The sequence below is a fragment of the Camellia sinensis genome, chromosome 2 (assembly GCF_055761805.1).
Source record: "Camellia sinensis isolate YWXY chromosome 2, ASM5576180v1, whole genome shotgun sequence".
Lineage (NCBI taxonomy): Eukaryota > Viridiplantae > Streptophyta > Magnoliopsida > Ericales > Theaceae > Camellia > Camellia sinensis.
This window is the reverse complement of record NC_138962.1, coordinates 3818257-3825264: the sequence shown is the minus strand read 5'-3', so window position 1 is coordinate 3825264 and position 7008 is coordinate 3818257.

Genomic DNA, 7008 nt, shown 5'->3' with positions numbered 1-7008 from the left:
TTATTCCTTTCAATGTTAACAATTTCCATATCATATTCAATTGCATGACATATATAACACATCCAACAATGTAATCAACATATACAATGTTACACTAATCTTCTATAATGAAACAAGTTTCAAGATACACCCATTTACCAAAACATACTCAATGTTTTACAACTTAAGACATATGTAAAGCTCTTAAGTTCAACAATATAACAGAATCTAATTATAAGATTACAAATCAACAAACATGTCCGGATATTTCTCGTGGACTTCCAATTCACGTTCCCAAGTGGCTTCCTCCACTCCGTGGTGTTTCCACAAAACTTTGACCAAAGGGATGGTCTTGCCTCGCAAAACTTGATCCCGCCTATCCAAGACTCGAATCGGTCTCTCCTCATATGAAACATCCTCATCAACTACTAAATCGGTCCAATCCAACACATGTGATGGATCCGGCTCATACTTCCGAAGCATACTCACATGAAACACGTCATGTACTCCGGACAACTGCGGCGGCAAAGCTAAACGATAAGCAGCCTCGCCAATCCTCTCAAGGATCTCAAACGGACCAATGAATCGAGGGGACAACTTCCCACTCTTCCCAAACCTCATCAAACCCCGTCTAGGTGATATCTTCAGAAAGACATGATCACCCACCTCAAACACCAAAGGTCTCCTCCTACGGTCGGCATACGATTTCTGACGACTCTGTGCTGTAACAAGCCTCTTACGGATAAGCTCAACTTTCTCCGTCGTTTCCCTCACCAACTCTGGACCCAACAGAGGTGCATCACCCACCTCAACCCAACACACAGGAGATCTACACGGTCGGCCATGCAAGGCCTCAAATGGTGCCATACCGATACTAGACTGGAAACTGTTGTTGTAGGCAAACTCCACCAACGGCAAGTGCCTCTCCCACGACCCACTAAAGTCTAGAACACAACCCCGAAGCATATCCTCAAGTATCTGAATAGTACGCTCGGACTGTCCGTCAGTCTAAGGATGATAAGCCGTGCTAAAGGTCAACTTAGTGCCTAAGGCACTCTGCAAACTCTGCCACAACCTGGCAGTAAAACGAGGATCTCTATCTGAGACGATCGTCACTGGGACCCCGTGCAATCTCACTATGTCCCGAATATACAAGTCGGCAAGATGATCTACCGAATCACTCACGCGCATAGAAATAAAGTGCGCCGACTTAGTCAACCGGTCTACAACCACCCAAATAGCATCACTACCCCGCTGAGTCCTCGGAAGACCTACCACGAAGTCCATAGTGACATGCTCCCACTTCCACTCGGCAATAGGCAAGGGTTGCAATAAACCCGCTGGCCTCTGATGCTCGGCCTTCACTTGCTGGCAAGTAAGGCACTTAGATACGAAAGCTGCCACATCTCTCTTCATACCCCGCCACCAAAACTGGCGACCCAAATCCCGATACATCTTAGTGCCTCCCGGATGCACCGCAAGGCGTGAATGATGAAACTCTCGGAGTACCTCCTCTCGGCAAGACTCCGGCACAAACAGACGGTCTCGGTATCTCACACTCAGGTCGGAATACACCGTCAAACCCTTCTCAACCTTCCCACCGGAAATCTTCTCACGGAGAGATTCTACCTCAAAGTCACCTCTCTGAGCCTCTAACACTCGAATCACAAGTGAAGGCTGTGCAATAACAGAAAACAAGGCCGCAGCCTCAACGGATTCGCCCAGAAGTAAATCAAACTCCCCAAGTGCACCCAACATCTCCCATTCTCGGATGGCAATACTAGCTATGTCACCAACAGGTTTCCTGCTAAGGGCATCGGCCACCACATTGGCCTTTCCCGGATGATAATGGAACTCAAAGTCATAATCCTCTATAAATTTCATCCACCTCCTCTGCCTCAAGTTCAAGTCTTTCTGTGTAAACAAATACTTCAGACTCTTATGATCCGAGAACACCTCGAACCTCTCACCATAAAGATAATGCCTCCAAATCTTCAAGGCAAATATCACAGCTGCTAACTCTAGATCATGCGTAGGGTAATTCTGCTCGTGAATTTTCAACTGACGTGAGCCGTAGGCAACTACTTTCCCCCCTTGCATTAACACACAACCCAGACCCTCTCGTGAGGCGTCACAATAGACTGCATAACCCAACCCTCTCTCTGGAATAATCAATACTGGAGCGGTAGTCAGTCTAACTTTCAACTCCTGAAACGACTTTTCACAAGTCTCACTCCATACAAATTTAACTCCCTTCCGAGTCAACCTAGTCAACGGTGATGCTAACCTGGAGAAATCTTTCACAAACCGACGGTAATACCCAGCTAATCCCAGAAAACTGCGGATCTCAAATACACTCTTAGGCTGTGCGCAATCCTGCACTGCCTCTACCTTGGATGTATCAACAGACACTCCTTCACCGGATACCACATGGCCTAAGAATTTGACTTCTCTCAGCCAGAACTCACACTTCCCAAACTTGGCATACAGCCTATGGGCTCTAAGTAACTCAAGCACCACCCTCAAGTGTGCCTCGTGCTCCTCCTCAGAAGGCGAATAGATAAGGATGTCGTCCACAAAAACGACTACAAACCGATCCAAGAATTTTCGGAAAATCCGGTTCATCAAGTCCATAAAGACTGCCGGTGCATTGGTGAGTCCGAATGGCATCACCAGAAACTCATAATGGCCATACCGCGTACGGAATGCCGTCTTCGAAATATCCTCTTCCCTGACCCTCAACTGGTGGTAACCCGATCTCAAGTCTATCTTAGAGAAACAACGGGAACCCTTCAACTGGTTAAACAGGTCATCTATACGGGGCATAGGGTACTTATTCTTGACCGTAGCCCGATTCAACTTCCGGTAATCTATACAAAGTCTCAAAGCACCTCCTTTCTTTTTAACAAAGAGGGCCGGTGCTCCCCACGGCGAAACACTAGGACGTATAAAACCCTTGTCTAATAACTCCTGGAGGTGAATCTTCAACTCAACTAACTCGGCTGGGGCAAAACGATAAGGTGCCATAGAAATCGGTGCTGTGCCTGGCACTAGGTCAATGGAGAACTCAATCTCCCGATGCGGTGGCAAACCAACAAGATCCTCAGGAAAGACGTCCGAGTACTCACAAACCACCCTTGGCAACACAATCTGTGTCTCCTCATCCTCACTAATCGAAAGGTTAGCAAGTAAACTACTAAGCTCACTCCGTCTTCGTGGAACATACCCTGGTGGCAACACATCACCAACCCGGTCCCCCAGAAAATGAAAATACTCTCCGCTCAAGGTACAACAAGTGACCCTCTGGCGGTAGCAATCAATAACTGCCCGGTATGACGATAACCAGTCCATACCCAAAATAACATCGAAACCCCTCATAGGCATAACGACAAAGGAAAATGGGATTCTATGATAATCAACCTCTATATCACAACCCCTAACACCTTGTTTCAAAATCAATTCACCCCCAAGAGGTGACACTACACATATAGGAGATGCTAACTGTGCTAACTCCAATTCCAAAACAGATGCAAATGCAGCAGACACAAAGGAATGAGATGCACCCGTATCAATCAAAACATTAGCAACCGAGTTGCAAAACAAGAAGGTACCTCTCACAACTGATGGAGTCGGTACAAGATCCTGTGCGATAACAGCGTACACGCGCCCAGACGACCTCTGATCAACCTGCTCACCCCTAGGAGCATAAGATTGCTGCACTGTCTGGGATGATGAAGCCCCCTGATTAGCCCTCGAGGCCTGACCCGACTGAGCTGGCTGCTGACCCTGAATCGGCCTCAAACCAGATGCACCAGGTGTGCCACCCAACTGTGGGCAATACCTCTTCATGTGCCCTGGCTGACCACACTGATAACACGAAAGTGGCTGACCTCTACCCTGACTCTGGCTCTGAGATCGAGCCGAAGATGATGCTGCTCTCTGCACTCCTCCCCTCTGAGGACAAACTGGAGACTTGTGGCCCAGCTGGCCACACTTGAAACAGGTAATGTCTCCCTGACTGCCTTTCCCCGAACTAGCACTCGGTACAGGAAAAGTCGATCTAGAAAAGCTACCCTGAGACTGCTGGGGATTAAAACCCTTCTGTCTCCTACCATCACTCTGACTATCCTGACTCCTCTTGGAGCCCTTCTGCCCTTCCTCCTCCTCCTGCATCATGATCTCCATATGGGCTGCAGCATCAACCATACGCCCATAATCCCGAATCATAGTTCCCCCAACTCTCAGCTTGAGGCCACGCCTCAACTTCTTCTCAAACTCAATACAACGGCGTTCCTCAGACGCCACCAACTCAGGTGCAAACCTGGACAAACTAGTAAATGCAGCCTCAAACTCGGCCACTGAAGAACTCGCCTGCTTAAGCTGACAAAACTGGTCTCGCAGCTTCTCCCTGACTGCCGGAGATAAAAACTTCTCCTGGAATGCATTCACAAAAGCCTCCCACGTACCTCCTATACGCCCCTTAGTAAACTTCCACCACTGACCCGCATCCCCCTTCAACTGGAAAGATGCCAAGGTCACTTTCAACCCCTCGTCTTCGATGCCAAGCATCTCAAACGTCTTCGTTGTCTGTTCGAGCCATTCATCTGCCTTAAGTGGCTCTTTAGGATCACCCACAAATTCATCCGGATTAGACCGGAAGAACTCCCTCTTCAGAAAGGAAGGTCCTGCATCCGCAATAACAGCCTGAGCTTGATTCTCAGCTCTGAGAATGCCTACTGACTCCCTGAATGCCCCTGCTATCTCTCGGGCTAGAGCGCCCATAGCCTGCTGGCCTACTGGCTCGGCCACATTGGCCTGGCCAATTCCCTCTTGAACTGCCAGAATCTCTTCTAGCACAGGCAACTCCTGCCTACCCGGCCTACCACGCCTACCGCGTCCTCGTCCTCGTCCTGACATCCTAATAAAGGAAACAAAGACATTAGCACATTAATAAATGTGCCGAAGCTAAACACTCGCGTCCTAATACAATGGACAACAATAATTCATTCCACGTAAGCACATAATCACATAAGCACCTACGAATTTCATTCCCGGATAATGATAGTCCCAATGCGTTACTATAGTTCCGGTTGGAAGCAGCAGTGATCAAGTGCCTTTCCAACAAGACTACAAGAAACTCAAGGGTACAATCAACATCCTAGAAACTACATTCCATACTCACATAATCACATAAACATGTTATCACATAAGCATATAACATTACACTAAGTCTCTATCAAACGAGACGAACCCAATGTGATACTAATCACTTCCCACGTACCCAAAGTATTCAAACCCGGTACGCTTTGATACCAAGTTGTAACGCCCTCAAAATTAACCCATTATATATTATTGACATGCATCATTTAAAGAAGACATTTTATTAATTCATTCATCAGAGTACTACTAAATAATCGAATAAAATGCCCTACAGGCTTACATCTTTCCAAGCCAACACTTGGATACAAAAATACGAGTTCTAACTCAATACAAGAAAAGCCCTAGGCTTGAGTGTTTACATGTACTAACAAATAAAAGCAAACAACAGAAAAATAGTCTTCAGAAACCAAGTCCTTCCAAGCTAAGTCCTTGGAGGTAGCTTATCCCCTGAACCTGAAAATGATGTTCCCATAAAGGGTGAGCCACAGCCCAGTAGAAATATACTAAACCACATATAAGCAATGAATAAAGCAATAGCATTCAACAGATGGTTAACCAGGATAATCAATTACTTCATTTTACAGTCTCATGACACTATTGTCTAAGATACGTTTTACTTCCCAGTTTTATTAACATGGCTCAGAACCTGGCCAAACTTACAACAGTGAATTAAATATATCGTATTCACATCCTTCCAATATCAACAAACAAATGAGACTCAAGCTCAAATAAATCAAAACACTTCATACTTCCAGATTGATACACATTTTAGTGCTGTATCAATAAAACACTTCTATATAAATAAGCACACATAAAAGTGATGCTAATGGAGTCCATCCCCTATCTCCTCCCAAACAAAATCCGGTTTAGAGGTCCATCCCCTATCTTCCCCTAAACCGTGGAGTACATCCCCTATCTCCTCCCACACACAAAACAATGTATGCAAATGCAATGCTCAATCAATACACGTAATTTCTATCAATGCAATAGTCAAAATTTATGACTTAACCAATGTGATTAGTTTCAGTTAATCCTAATCCACATGCATTGTCTACAATAATCACGACTATCCTCCACCGATAGCCCAAAACAGTTATTTCTAAACTGAAAATAACTATGTCCACAATTCAATAATTCAACTAAGGTTTTTCCCAAAATTTACCAAAGTATTCCCAACATATTAAAATACCAAAACTTAGAACATAACCTATAAATTGGAGTAGGAAATCCCTACCTCAGAGAAAACAACCCAAATGGTGAAGACAGAGATGAGTGCCCAAAGACCAAAATGCTCCAAATTGCCAAATGTTCAGATTAAATGAAAGCTCTTGACTCCCTCTATCTTTTTAATAAAGCAACTAGGGTTGAAACACTCTCTAAACAGATCAAACCTAAGAGAGAAGGTGAGTAGGGAGAGAGAGAGGTCGAACCTAGGGTTTGGAATCAAAAGAATATGAAAAAGACTGATCAAATCCCGCTGCTGTGTATTTAAACTGGACAGGCTCGCTCGAGCGAATACTTTGTCGCTCGAGCGACCAGACATAGAGAATCTACGCTCGAGCCAAGGAAGCCTTGCTCGAGCCAACAACCCAAAAGCTCGCTCGAGCGAAAGAAAGCTCGATCGAGCGAAGAACTCAAACCCTCAGGTCTGAAACCAGACTCACGCTCGAGCGAAGGAACTATTGCTCGAGCGAAGAACAAACTAACTCGCTCGAGCGAAGAAAAGCTCGCTCGAGCCAAGAATGCAAAGCTTCAGGTCCAACCCAGACGCAAACTCTCGCTCGAGCTACCAAACCCCGGCTCGAGCGAAGAACCAAAACAACATCTCGCTCGAGCGACAAACTCCTCGCTCGAGCGAATAACCAAAAT